The 14,889-nt window shown below is 48.4% G+C and overlaps 1 long non-coding RNA gene across 1 annotated transcript in view; it reads right to left on the bottom strand.

Annotated features, from left to right (window-relative positions):
- LOC121102258 overlaps positions 1 to 14,634 on the bottom strand; it is a 94,872-nt gene extending 80,238 nt beyond the window's left edge. Inside the window, exons 1-2 of the long non-coding RNA XR_005834310.1 lie at positions 13,162 to 14,634; positions 8,239 to 8,412 (exon numbers count right to left, since the gene is read on the bottom strand). This is a non-coding gene — a long non-coding RNA (uncharacterized LOC121102258). The remainder of the gene's footprint in view (positions 1 to 8,238; positions 8,413 to 13,161) is intronic.
- Positions 14,635 to 14,889: the final 255 nt, after the last annotated feature.

Genomic DNA, 14,889 nt, shown 5'->3' with positions numbered 1-14,889 from the left:
ACAGGCCTGGGCGCACGGTGCATGCTGGGTATTTGGTGAATACATAGTATGAATGAATGGATTAGTGAATGACAGAAAGTTAAATTAGAATTGTTTCTGTTTTTTGAGATTTTCTGCTGATGCCCAAAGTTGAGATGGATAACAAGGGACCCCAGATTCTAAAGAGAGGTGCAGCTTTCTTCCATGTAGGATTTGTTAAGAGTTGGCCAAAACAACAGAGGTGAACATAGTCATAGTTTGGGGTTGATTGTAAGGGAGTTCTAGTAAGAAGTATTGTGTATTTATTTTACTTTTCCACTCAGATTGGAGAAGGGAAGGGAGTGCCCGTGCCATCACTGAGCCAAGCAAGATGGCCCCAAAAGGACCATTCAGAGAACAGGGGTGCCAGGAGCAGAAACTAACATCTCCCGTCCTGTTGGATGCTCGCTCAGCTGCATGGTCTTGTAGGCCCGCCCTGGCTGCCACCATCTTGGGGAACAAAAAGTCCCTGGGCAAGGCCTGCACTTCCAGAGTTTGCTGCGACAATGGGTAAAAAACTTCTCTGGGGGCCATGTGGACTCTGCAGATGGTAGCTAGGCTTAAGTCCTCTTGATGTGAGCGGCCAGGGGCCTTACTGCCAGAGAGAGGTGTACCTGGCAGTTGATGGCCACGTGGAGTATCCCATTGGCACCAGAGCTGAAGGGGAATCATAAGAGTCAGCCGGGAGGACATCAGTCTGAGTGTAGACACTTCAAGGCGCAGGCCCTGGGTTGGGTGGGGCACATCTAAAGGACCCACTAAGGTGACCTTATAAGAAAAAAACCAGTATCTGAGCATCTGTATTTAGAGGACACCAATGGCTGGGTTACAGCAGGCTCAGTTAAGTAAAAAGATAGCTTTGCTTCTTTTCCTGTTCTCCCCACTCTCTGCCCTACCTTGGAGGGTCACAAGCAGCTAATGAAAGGCAAGAGACAATGCAATAATAAAAGGCAGACGGTGACACCTTCTGAGCTTGGGTCAGGCCTGAGCTGGGAGAGGGGAAATAGCTTCCGGTTCAATGGGAAACAGTTGTAAATGTATATCGGATTAGGCTTTTTAATACTCCAACATGGGAACAGTTCATGAATACCTGAAAGGGACTGAATAGTATGGGACCTGCCTGAGATGTTGACCAGTGAAACATGGGACAGAGCAATTTGGATGGACAGTGATAAAAGAGAAAGAAGAAGCTGTTTCCTGTTATACCCCAATGAGCCCAGCCCTTTCGGTACAATAGTTAGAAGCAAGTGGAAGGATGCCTGCATGCATGACCAAAAGAAATCATTTCTGTGTGACTTAGTTGGCTCTGTGTCTACCATCAAGCGCCCTACCATCAACCTATATCCAGACAATGTCCTCTCCTCGGCTGCAGGGGGGGACAGAATAAGACCTCTCATCAGCTTGGAGGTGTGGCCGGGAAAAGTCGCAGAGTCGGTGAGTCAGGGAAGGCTGACCTCCTGCCACTCCTGACTTCTTCCAGGTTCGCTGTGGGTTGATCATTCACCACCCCCTTATCAACACTGTAACTGCTTAGCGAGACTTTGGCCCCAATAAGAAAGAACTTGCAGCGGGCAAGTTAGCAAAGTGCCCAGGTGTGACACCACCCTACGCTGGGTGCCCCTGGGGTTGCTCAGGACTCTGTACAATGTAAGACTCTCTCTGAACACTAGGAGAAGTGTACGAGCCTCTCCCCCTGGGGCTCGGCACGTCGCAGAGACCAACCCTGTGTGAGAAGCGGGAATGGCTCCTGCCTTCCTGCTGTCTCCCTGAAGAGCACAGCACGGTTCTTCTGCAGAAGTGTCAGTGAGAAGAAGTTGGCAAGAAGGTCCGTTCTAATTCTGCTGCTTAAGTGCTGGGCTCATGGCGGTCTCCACGGCATCGTCCCCATTTTTCTTGTGAAACTGAACTGCATTGCCCCAGAGCGGACCAATCACTTGCCTGTCTCTTCGTCTAGGGCAGAAGTTTTCTTTAATTCATAATCCCACCTTAAGTGCCAGGCACAGAGCAGACCCTCCGTAAGTGCTGGCTCAGAATGAACATGATTTGCTCTGCTGGGTCTCCCTAGGACAGGTGGAGTTACAGAGCAGACCCATTTTCCAGAGGGAGTAGCTGAGGCACAGGCAGACAGGTGGAGTGCTTTGGCCGAGGTCCCAGGGGAAGCAGAAGGACAGGTGAGACTAGATAGAACAGGGTGATGGGCCTTGAAAGATAACCGTGAAGCCAAATGTCTCAGTAAACACAAGCCAAGAGCCAGTTGCCTGGAGGCCAGGGCCCTTTCCCAGAGTGCAGACTCTTAGCACGGAGCCCCAGACAGACATAATGCCACCCCACCTCTGTTTGATAACATTTTACAAATTACCAAATGCTCGCCTACTCTTCACAGCAATCTGGAGGAAGGGAGGGAGGGCTGACATTATTATCCACATTTCACAGATGACATTTTTTGGGTTTGTTTAGTTTTGTTTTTAAAGATTTTATTTATTTGAGAGAGCAAGAGAGAGAGAGAGCACAAGCAGGGGCAGAGGGAGAGGGAGAAGCAGGCTCCCCGCTGAGCAGAGAGCCTGATGCAGGGGGCTCCATCCCAGGACCCTGGGATCATGACCTGAGCTGAAGGCAGACGCTTAACCGACTGAGCCACCCAGGTGCCCCAGGTTAGATGAGGTTCTTAAGGACACGCAGCTACTAAAGAAGGAAGGATGATGAGCCCAGGTCATGTAAGCCTCTCACCAAAGCTGGTCAAACCCAACTGTAGGAGAGCACAGAACACACGTCAGGCCCCACTGCACGCCCTTTCAGTTACAGGCCAGTGTCAGACGAGATGTCGCCCCCTTTGTGTGAGTCCTTCAACGCTGCCGTTCAGGGCTCCCTGCAGGGAGGCAGCCCTCCTATTTCCCGCAGAGCGACACTTGGTCCCTCCTCCTGGCTCCCGGGTGTAGCCCAGGAGAGTGTTGGCAGGATCTGGCTCCAAGTGGGCCTCACAGCTTGCGCTGAGCCTGGCAGGACAGATTGCCGGGACGCGGAAGCGGCTCGGGAGCCAACACACTTGCCGTATGGGCAAGGTTACCGTGCCAGCACTGTCATGTTCCACTCCCAAATGTCAGGTGAGGAAGGAGACCAACAGCATGCTCCCCTCCGCACCCTGGATGCCGGCGCTTTTGTTTCTACCCCCAACCGCCCATAGACCCCAGTCTTTTCCGACCAGAGTCTTGGCACAAAAAGCTGGCATATTCAGGGGTCTCATTTACAAAGTTGGGATCGGAAGATGCAATGGCTTTCGAGGTTTTGTTCAGATTGTTAAAAGAGATGCCAAAAGACGTCTTTTTTTTATGTTCAGTTGGCTTCATCTGTTAATGTCAATACCAGCTTCGTGCTGAAGGTAACGAACGACACACTGTAATATCTCACTGGGTTAATTGTTAGAAGGAAATTTAGGGGGAGGGCCTGGAATCACTTTCTGCTTGTTTGTTTTTTCATGACAAAGCATATGTAGACAGACTAACTGTGGCAAAATAAACAAATAAGTAAATACAAGTTCAGAGACTTCAATTTACCAAACTCATTTTAAAAGCAAGAGGAGATGTGAAAGGCAAAACTTCCACTCAAGTTCAAACAGTTTCCAAGGAAAATTCCTGTAACCTTGAAGAATAATAAAGGCTCGCGGATATATTTGGAATTTCTGAATGGTAGGACTGTTTCCCGAGAGCATTTTAAATATCCCAAGTGAAAAATGAGAACAAGGCCTAAATTGTTTGGTAAAGAGCAAAGAACCCTTTGGTTTAAGAAAAAGAGAGGGAGACTGGAAGAGTCAAAAATGCTATAAAGGCCTGGAGCTTCCCATGAAATATGAACGACAGTTTTTTCCAGAAAACTTTTCACTCAATGCCATATGCAAAGAATGTATATTGTCATTTTTTTAAAAATCCATCTCATATCATCTTGCATCCTGTGAGTTTTCCCTTTCTTTTTTGGTCCTGCACAGGGTGTCAGGGTCTGGGGCTCTGCTGGGGGGTGGGGGTGGGGGGAGGTCTGCCAGCACATACAGCCAAGCCCCCTCCCCATCTTTGTAGGACTCTAGGCATCAGTAGTTAACAGTCCCATCCCTGCCCAGCTCCCTGCCAATCTTCAGGTGGTTGAGATTTTTCTACCCTTATCATTTATTCTCTCCCACATTTCCTAAGCCCCTCAAACCTCAAAACTGGGCATTATCCTGGACCCTAAGTACTATTCAACCTAGGGACACATGGTGGGCGGGGGACACTGCCTGCCCTCTAGGGACTTATCCTCCGTGGGCCTGGGTAGATATCAGGTGACACATAGAAGGTGAAATCATAGCCAGCACCAGATGATGACTACACTAAAGTCCAGGCACTTGGAAATTGTTAAGAAGAGCATATACTTGCAGCCGAAAGGGCTGGGGAAGCCCTCGTTCAAGCAGTGCATTGCAAAGGCGAAGTGAGAGGTGGCTGGGGCTGGGACAGGAGAGCAAGTGGCAGAACAGCAGCCCCAAGCCTGCGCATGGCCGCACCAAATGGGCTACAGGAGGGGCTGGGAAGGGCGGTTGGGGCCCTGCCGTGGCGTGGCAAGTCCGAACACCGTGATGAGGACTCAGAGTTGATTCTGGAGGTGAAGTGAGGGCACATCTTTGGGAGCAAAGGAATTACAAAGTGCTCGGGACCCACGGGTGGGCTCAGGGGGGCCAGGAAGCCCCTGTATACATTCCTATGCGCATGCTCGGTGTGGGGGGTGAGCACCAAGGCAAGTCTGTAGCTTTCCCTAGTTTCTCAAAAGGCTTCACTGCCTGAGGCCACATTCCAGGGCCAGGCTGGAGAAAAGCCTCACCACCACCCTTCTCCCCAGCCCCCCTTCCTCAGCCCAGACACAGGGCACAAAAGTCACTTCGTGCCCTCCCTCCTTGGACACAAATCAGCCATTAGAATAGAGACGTGGGGGGGGGGAGGGCGGATCCAGATGCAGGTGGCCGCATCGGGCCTCTGGGACCTCCTGTGTTACTAGGTTTCCAAACTAGCAAGGGTGTTTATTTACCTCACATTTTAATGTCAAATGAATGGAGAATTGCAGAATAACTTCTGCCACAAGTTTCAGATTTCAAACTTTCCCCCTTTGGCAACATCATCTTAATTGTTTGAAACAAAGCAGCAAACTCCACCCATGATTTCCGGCTCCTCCAGCAGCTCCAAACCAGACCCCGGCCTCTCCTCCTGCCCTCCTGCCTTCACCACCACCAGCTAGCAACCAACAGAAGTCCGTTGGGCCTTCTGGATTTTTCTTTTTGTGAGAGTAAATGTGACCTCCTCCCTCCATCCACTCCTCTCGCACTCTTCCTCCCGAGCCAGGCTGCAAATCTTGTCCTCCAATCCCTTTGCTCTACAGGTCACAGTAGTGAGGGATTTCTCCAGAACAAAGCCCATGCCCACCCGAGATTAATTTTGGCTGTTTTGCTCCAACCACCACCCATTGTTGCAAACAGCACACCTTTGCTCATCAGAAGACCTCTGCCTCTAGAGCTGCGGGCTAAGTATCCCCTGCCAAGGGCTGCAGGAAATGAGGAAGAGGAGCCACAGAATCAGGGCGGGGCGGGGGCAAGGGGAATGTGTTTCAGATTCAAGTCAAAGCCCCCACAAAGACTGGAGAGAGAAGGGACGCATCAAAGTGCAGCTTCTAAAGTGGCTTGGCTGATGTGGGAAGTATGGAGGCTAGAAACCTGAAACACCATTCAGAAATCTTAGATTGAAAACATGTACACTGAACAAACAGGCGTTTTATTACTACGTGCACGTGTGTGCGCCAACGTCCGTCTGCACCTGTCGGCAGGTGTCGTTTCTGCCTCGAGCGCCACGGTAGATGTCTTTCCTCTCCCTCACCTGACTAGGACCTTGCACGGTGTGGGTGCCGAGTCACCAGGGCACTCCTCCCCCTCTGGCACACGCAGTCCTAGGTACGGGCCTTGTACATACTGGGCATCAGTAATTGTGCTAAAGAGAATGTGCTCATTCAGATGCTTGGTGAGGGGCGCCTGGGCGGCTCAGTCATTAAGCGTCTGCCTTTGGCTCAGGTCATGATCCCAGCGTCCTGGGATTGAGGCCCACATTGGGCTCCCTGCTCAGGGGGAGTCTGCTTCTCCCTCTCCCTCTGCCCCTCCCCTCTGCTCCTTCTCTCTCTCTCTCTCTCTCTTTCATAAATAAGTATTTGTTTCATAAACAAAACAAATGTTTGTTGAAATCTCATTATGTACTGGCCACTGCATCAAACCCTGAAGACAGACTTGGAGAAATAAAGCCAAGTCCCTGTGCTCCAGAAGGCTGTCTAATCATGGCAGACATGAAGAGGAGAGCTCACATTTAGATAAAAGGACCTAAGACCTAAACAAAGGAGGAAGTGAACAAACCAGCAGGCATAGAATGGGTCTGGCAGAACTCTGATTTGATTGGCAGGCTAAACTGATCATGTTACCTGGGACTGAGGGCAAGGACCTATCCTACTTACTTCCTCCCCTCCTGGTAGAGCCAAAGGGAAAAGAAAACCATGTATTAGCCCCAGCAGGAGGACGTTCCTGGACACCAGCCCCTTCTTCTCTCCTATCTCACCTCTGGCTCTGGTAGCTGGGACACTCACCATCATAGTTTTGCTCAGAAACTCAGAAAGGTCAAGACACCCAGTGTCCTGGGGACAGGTGCACTGGGGCAAAGAAGACAGGAGAAGACCGTCAGAGAAAATTCAGAGGCAGAACAGCAAATTTTTAGAAATTTCCCAAGGTTAAACACACACACACACACACACACACACACACACACACACACACACACCTATCTGTCTGGCTGTCCATCTATCCATCCATTGCTCTTTGCTTTTAGAAGAAAAATAAAGAGAAAATAGAGAACTACAGTATTGAGGGGGTGGGAGGAATTGGGGCAGGGGGCAGAGCTTCCTATTTTAACATAAACTGTAAATGAAGGACCGTAGCTCTCTCCTCACTCTCTCCCTGAGAGCACATCCCCCCTTTGCTCTTCTTACGAAAGTCTCTGACTTTTATGAGAAAAATAAAAGAAAACACATATTACAAAATCTGTACAATCCCATCTAATTTGAGTTTCTTTCCGAGTAACTACCATCAGTCCTACACTCGTCACCACACCACCCCTCCCCGCAATACTTTCTAATTTTAGAACTAAGAGCATGGAACTTGACACTGGGTATGTTTCCATTTACCATGAAAGGCATGTTTCTCCACAAACAACTGGAGGGCAGGCTTGGAAAACAGGTTTAAAGACCAGACTTGTGGAACTTTGGCAAGGCAGTTTTCTGGAAACGTCTACCATCCCACCAAGAGGCAGGAAGCATCGAGAATGAATATGTGTTCTGGCTTCTTTCAAATGAAATGATTTAATTTTAAGAGTTTCAATTCATAAAATAGCCCCAGCTAATTTTCCAAGGAAAATGAGCATATTTTGTTTCTCCTCATTCTTTAAAGCATATTGGGGCCATGGAAGGAATTTATCCTGAAGACTTAATTGGGCAATGTCCCCAGTGTCTTTGAAGGAATATAGAATGGTGGGGGGAAAAAAGGGAGTTTGATAGGGATAGACACTTTTGCGATTTAGAAATTAGAAATCAGTTTAGCTGCCACAATAGTCACAAACAAAAAATAAACCAGAAGAAAATCCTTTAGCATGTTATAGTTCATTTCCATAGATTTATAGATTTATAGAATTAGGAGTTATTTCTACAGAAGGAAAAGCAAAGTCTTTATACGCGAAGCGGATACTTTCATACCTACGTGGATGTCCTCTTTGCCCAAAACTGTGAGTCAGCTCCCTTTATTGCCACATATATACTCAAATTATCAATATTTCCCATTAATCGGCGCCTTATCAAAGTTAGAAGCCATGGTCAATGCAGTTAAAAGAAAAAAAAAAAATCACACAGGACTCCCACCTGTCCAGTCTCCTGTCACCTCCCTCTCTCCTGCCCACCCCCTCCATCACCTGTCCGTCGGGGGTGGGAGAGGGCAGCATGTACACAGGCCCCAGGCGTTTGACCTGCTTTTCTTTCCGTTCCAGAGCTGCCACGGGACAAAGAGCACTTTTCTTCCCCCATGACCAGCTTCTGAGTAAGGCATGGTCTCCTCAGCTCCTCCCTTCTGCCTCATTCCTCCAAACAAGCAAATTAGTAATCAATTCCCCATCGAGTTAAAGCACTTACTGCCAATCCCACTGTAGAAATGGACGGTGGGTGCCCCAAGTAGCAAGCTTGTGGAAGCCACAACAGCTTAAGGAATCTCCTCAGCTCTCCAAGGCGCGTCCCCGATTGGAGCCTGACTTCTTTTCGAGGCAGCCTCAAGGAGCTTCTTTCAGGGGTGTTGGATGTTGGGCCAACCTGTGGAGGTTGGAGGCCAAGTTAAATTTGATCTGGCTTCCCTGATGGAAAAATTGATCAGGAACATTCTTGCCTATTGTGTAAGGTAACCTACCCAGGATGCCCGACACTCTTGCTCCTTCACCCTGAGCCCACAGCAGACCCAACCAGACAATCACAGATCTGTTTCCTGGGAGCCTGGACGAAGCCCCACAATCCCTCTTCAGAAGTTGCTCAAGTGGCCATTAGCGGCTCTTGAGATATGGCCTATGAGATGAACTTACCTGTCATTTCTGTCCCACCCTGTCCCATACCCTGGGTGCTCAGAGGGAGACACAGTCATCAGCCAGTTATAAAGGCTGCATCCACCTTGCAGTAAAGCTTGGCTTCTTTGCCTCTTAAGGGGCATCCATCAGATCGGCATTTGGCCTTCTTGCCCCCATCGTCTGCCAGGGTGTGTCAGTCCTGAGGTTTTTAGCAAATCTTCGCATTTACCAAATTAGTGCATACAAATTAGTCAGGGACTAACTCCCTGCCTACGAGAAATTGAGTCATTTGGTCTCAACGTGAAAAGGGAGTTCACCTGATGCAGAAGGAACAGCTGATTCAAGTTAATGGAGAGGGCAGCTGTGCCCACTTCCCGAAGAGCCTCACAGAAGACTTGGAGACCTGGAGGGGCAGGCTCCTCGCTGGTAGGAAGGGTTATGGAGGCGATGAAGGCGGTGAGTTTCCTCCGGACTCATGGCCTCCACGGCAGCCGCTTAGGGGACACTTGGAAGATGTTGAAGAGGACTATGCACGTCCAGGCTGTTTTAATGCAGGCAAATGGCTGGGTTGTAGAAACTTGGAGAGATTTCCTAAGCGGCTTCCTCAGAGCCAGGTCTTGTTGGCATTAACATGCTCTGATGAGACTCACGTGCTTGCACCTGCGTACCATGATACAGACGACCCGAACATGTGGAGCTGAGGCCGCCAGGGGAAGGAGAGCATTTCTCATGTGAACATGGAAATAAACAGGCTTCCCGATTCACGTGGGCATGTGGTTTGAAAAGTAAACAGAAACAGCCTTTCTTTTCCATGCCTGAACTGCTTTGGGTGCCACAGAGTGACAGATTTGAGCCACTGCAGAGCTATTTAGTGGAAATAAAGGCACAATTTAAGAAAAGAGTCATAGATAAGTGGTGTGAATCATGCGTAAGTTTCTCTCCCTGCCTTTATACTTGGGGTGTGGCTGGATGATCAAGCATCTGCCCCATGAGGATAACTCAGTTTCATTACATTGACCACCTAGATGACAGGATAGTTCCAGAAGCTTGAAGATACATTGAAGAACAAACAGTACTTGAATTGTCCGCTATGAGCCAAACTCTATGCCTCACGTGTATCGGAAATCAGCTGGAATGAAGTTAAGAGTCACCCCTGGGCCCATAAATCTACATCCAGAATTGAGACATGTTTTATATTTAATATATCCCGTAGTTCTGGAGAGTCTTCTAAATACCAATAATCTCTTGACTTGGCCCCCTCTGATTACAACCCAACTCTAGGCTTCCAACTGTATGGTCTCAAAAAGTGCTTTAGACAGTTTTTGTGTTTCTGATAAATATCTCCATCTTTGGCTAGCTAAAACTATTTACCATTACAACATTTCACACAGCAGCGTGCACCACACACGGATTTCTGATAGAATGGTTTACAAATTCAAAAAAAAAAAAATTAAATCCTTCTCTCATAAGTTAATGCCTGGCCTACCTTCTCTGGATTCTACATATTCTAAACGTGATTATCCTTTTAACTCACTTTTCTTTCAATTTCCAGCCAAAGAATTTTTACTTAAATTCACTACATCCTAAGGCTTAGGTTCCTGATTCCAGTGTGAAAGAAAAGTTCTTGTAGGTTCACTGCCATGTACCAAGCTGAAATGACTGACACATCCTGTGACTAAGGAGGGCCAACCTTTCCGGTTTCAGATCCTTGGCCCCTCCCCCCACCCTCGGCCCCTCAGATTTTCTAGAATGACTCACTCTTTGTTGCTCCTCACAGGCCCTTCTTCTGGAAGGCCTCCCCTCCTCCCCACAAGTGATCCTCTGAAATTACCTTTTAATGGATATAAATAGAAGAAAAAAATGAGCTTTTCTACCAAGAGAAGGACAGTCTTTTCAGCATATCCTTAAAAAAAAAAAAAAAAAAGATTTATTTATTTGGGAGAGAGAGAGAGCACACACATGAGTGAGTCAGGGAGGAGCAGAAGGAGAGAATCCCCAAGCAGATTCCCCTCGGAGCGCAGAGCCCACCATGGGGCTCAATGTCACGACCCATGAGATAAGGACCTGAGCGGAAACCCAGAACCCGTCACTCAACTGACTGAGCTATCCAGGGGCCCCTTCTCAGAATATCCTTAACAGAAATACCTCAGTCTTCATTCTGAAGCTTCTAAGGACTTGGAACAGTTCCAGTGGCTCATTCCCGTCTACCCTCTGCCATCTTGCCCTCCATTCTTGGACACAACATGAGTCCTGACAGGCATCTTCCATCCTGCCAGACAGGGTTCTCTGGTTTTTCTGTGCACTTCAATCTCTGACAAAGGGATCTTGAGCCCCCAGAAAATGTGGCACCTTTTTCCATTCTTGTGTATAACAGGAAGAATGGGGAAAAGAATTTATTGAAAAAGAATCCCAGAGAGTACATTCCTGGCTTGCCACTAACTCCCTTGTGGCATTTAGAAGGTCACGTCCAGGGTCTCTGGTTTCACTTCCTCATCTCTCACAGGAGGTATCGGACCAGAAGACTGCCAAGGCCCCGCCCAGGTCTAGCAAGATAAAATCTACCCTCCCTTGGAGAGCCCTGGAAAGTGGCTTCCATAGAACTGACCCCTCATGGCTGTAGGGACCGAGTGGTTGGTCCTGCTCTGTGAGTGTGGTGGAAGGGCAGTGAGAGAGAAGAGCAGAAGTACAGAAGCTGGTGGGGCAGCCAACAAAAGCTTTTAAAATGGACAAATAAAATAATACAGAGGGAGAAAGACAAATTCTGTATGATCTCACTTAAGTGGAATCAAAAACACCAAACTCACAGAAACAGAGAACAGATTGGTGGTTGCCAAGGGTGGGGGTGGGGAAATGGATGAAGGTGGTCAAAAAATACAGACTTCCGGTTATAAGATGAGTAAGTTCTGGGAATGTAATGTACCGCATGGGGACTATAGTTAATAGTACTTTATCATATATTTGAAAGTTGCTCAGAGAGTAGATTTTAAAAGTTCTTGCCACACATGCAAAAAGTTGTAACTGTGTAACGTGATGGATGTGTTATTTATTCTTTATTTTTTTTAAGGGTTTATTTATTTATTTGAGAGAGAAAGCACTGAGGAAGAGTGAGAGAGAGAAGCAGACTCCCCACTGAGCTGGGAGCCCAACGTGGGGCTCCATCCCAGGACCCCGGGATCATGACCTGAGCCAAAGACAGACGCTTAACCAACTGAGCCACCCAGGTGCCCCATGATGGGTGTTTTAACTAGCCATACGGTGGTGATCATTTTGCAATATACATGTGCATATACACACACTGTGTATACAATCAGTACTGTTTTGTACACCTTAAACTTAGACGGTGTTATACATCAATTATATCTCAATAAAGCTGGGGGGAGAAAACAATGAAGATGAACATTGTATGACACTTCACAGATAAGTCAGGCTTTCATCTACATGATCTCATTTAAAAGTGGAGAAGCACTTTATGGAGTATAATCCCCATTTTATAGATCGTAAAACTGAGGCCCAGAAGCTCTATGAGCTGTCCTAAGACACATGACTAGGAAATGATAGAGCAGAGGCTACCATGCAAACATGCCATTATTAGATCTAATGCTCTTTCCACCGGGCCAGCAAGACTTGCTGAGTTTCTCCTTGACATCCAGCTGTAATACTCCTGACCCCGGCCCCTGGGGGGCCGGTAACCCTTCACCCTGCCAGGCCACGGGCTGCTCTGTGGAAACATTTCTTTCTTTCTCTTTTGGTACCTTTTTACTCTCATTTATTATGACTTATGTTTTTTGGTTCCATTCATCAAAGCTTCTCATCATGTTCTTGTAACTCAATTTCACCTCTCGAAGAAAAGCCATGGCACTCGGGATTTGCCTTCTCCATTTCTAAAGATCCCAACACACAGTTATCAGGGCCTTAAAGGGGAAGTATGTATAGAGCATTTCCTTTTTTTTTTTTTTTTTTTTTGTAGAGAGAGAGAACATGAGCAGGGGAGGGGGAGGGACAGAGGAAGAGGGAGAAACAGACTCTCCACTGAGCAGGGAGCCCAACATGGGGCTCAATCCTAGGACCCCAGGATCATGATCTGAGCCGAAGACAGATGCTTAACCGACTGAGCCACCCAGGCGTCCCTGAATGGCACATTTCTTAAGCGTAAAAAGTATGTCTCTCTGTTTAAACAAACAACAACAGCAAACTCTCAAGCCTCTTAGTGTCGATTTAAATTATTTTCACTATGTTTCTTGACTGTGCCCAAACTAAATATAAGCTAGATTTGAAATGTAATCGAAACTTCTTAAACGTTATGGCTCTTAGGTTATGTCTGGCCTTGCTGAAACGAAATCGCTCGTGCGGGGTTAAACGTGTGGGTCTGCGTTTGTTTCTGCATTTGGCCTTAGTACCACCATTAGCGGACGGCGCCTGGGCACCGGACACATTGTGGGAAACAGCACTGCTCATAACCGCAGGGCTCGTGCAGCCACTTCTGGACCATCAGACTCATACTTACCCAAAGCTCTGCCAGGAACAAGTCTCGAAAGCCTTGAAAGCCGCTCTGGGCGTGGCAGCCGTCTGAGACCCTTGCCTTCTCCACTTGAGACAAGGCTCGTGTCCTGCTGGCCCGGTCTTGCTGTCAGCTGTTAGAGAAAAGACGAGGTAAAGGTGTGGATGCATGTGACACGTCTGCACGCCTGTGGATGTGGACTTTGAAGTCTGGCTCTTCCTGCCCAGGTCCCCCTCACCAGGGACGATGCCTTCGCAGACTCCGATGCAGCTGCGGGCCCTGAAGAGCCAGGGGCACTCAGTTCTTGTGGTCCCCCAGACGACCCAGGAGAGGCTCCTATAATTTGGAGGGATCATCACTGCAGACATCTCAGCCCCGCACAGCCCTGTGGAGAAGTAGTGCTGAGGGGTACAAGATGTCACATATACAGGTATATGTATATGTGGGTTAAAGGCCCTCCCATGCTTTTTGATGACTCTGTCACCCGATCACAAGTCCCCTAACCTCCCTGCACATCAACGTGTTCATCTAAAAGATGGAAACAATGATGCCTGCTCTTCTCATCTTACAGGATTGCTGCAAGGCAGTGGTTCTCCAAGTGTGGTCCCCAGAATGGCAGCATCAGCCCCACCTGGGAAATCGTTTAAAATGCAAATGCTCAGGCCCTCCCACCCCAGGCCTTCAGAATCAGAAACTCTGGGTTGTGGGCAAGCAATCTGTGTTGGCACAAGTCCCCCGGGCGGTTCCAACACCCTCTGACGTCAGAGAAGTGCTGCAATAAAGCAAGGAAATCATGTACGTGAACGGTGTCTGCAAACCACAGCGCCCGCAGCCTCACCTTGAGAACCACAGCTCTACAGAAACGTTGGTCGCTGCTGTATCACCCAGGCTCTTACTGAAACAGGACACCCCTGAGGGGAGTAACACCTTACGCTTTGACAGGTGTCAGTCACTTGCAACAGGGGTAGCCGGCAGTTAAGAATAAACACTTTCCAAGAAGAAAAATTTAAGAAGGTTGAGAGTCTCTGTGTGGTGGATAAGGGGCCAGGAGGGAGAAGGAAGAAGGGGACTTCAGTCATGTTCTGCCCCTGCCACTCACCAGCTACATGACCTTCGGCAAGTCACTTAAAGGACATCATAATTATGATAATGACCTCCATAGGGTTACTGGATTAAATGACACCATGCATGCAAAGCTCTCAGAGCGATGCATGGTTCATACAGACATCTAATAAGCAATACCTGTCATTATAGCTGGGCGTCCGGGCCACCTGAGGCTACTTCCCAGGACCAGGCCCCTCTCCTATGTTGCTCGCCAGCTCCCCAACCATCCTATTATCGCTATCACTCTCATCATCACCATCAACATCCTCACTCCTTTTGCCCCAAAGCCCCCCGACTTTAGGCTTAACACTGCACCCTAAGATGTCCTGGAAAGCTTAACTGCCAAGGAAGGAAAGAGGCAGGGGCTTTTTCCCAGAATTGCGTAGCTGTCTCAAAGGCAGCCTGGGCCTCGTGCTGGTCTCCAGAGGGGACACTGGTAGGTGCCACGTTTTGAAGCCAGAAAGATGGCAGGCTCCCGGAGGAACAAAGTGCTTGCTCTATATGCATCCCCTTTTCTGGTCTGGAGGTGTGGCCGGTAATGCCCGAGGTGGGCAAAGCGGACAGACTTTGTCCATTGTTAGCCACTGGTGGATCCGGCCAGCCCAGATTTTATCTCTTGGGTGGCTCCAG

The sequence above is a fragment of the Ursus maritimus genome, unplaced genomic scaffold (genome assembly GCF_017311325.1).
Source record: "Ursus maritimus isolate PB19 unplaced genomic scaffold, ASM1731132v1 scaffold_13, whole genome shotgun sequence".
In the NCBI taxonomy this organism is placed as follows: domain Eukaryota; kingdom Metazoa; phylum Chordata; class Mammalia; order Carnivora; family Ursidae; genus Ursus; species Ursus maritimus.
This window is presented reverse-complemented; position numbering and strand designations above follow the sequence as displayed.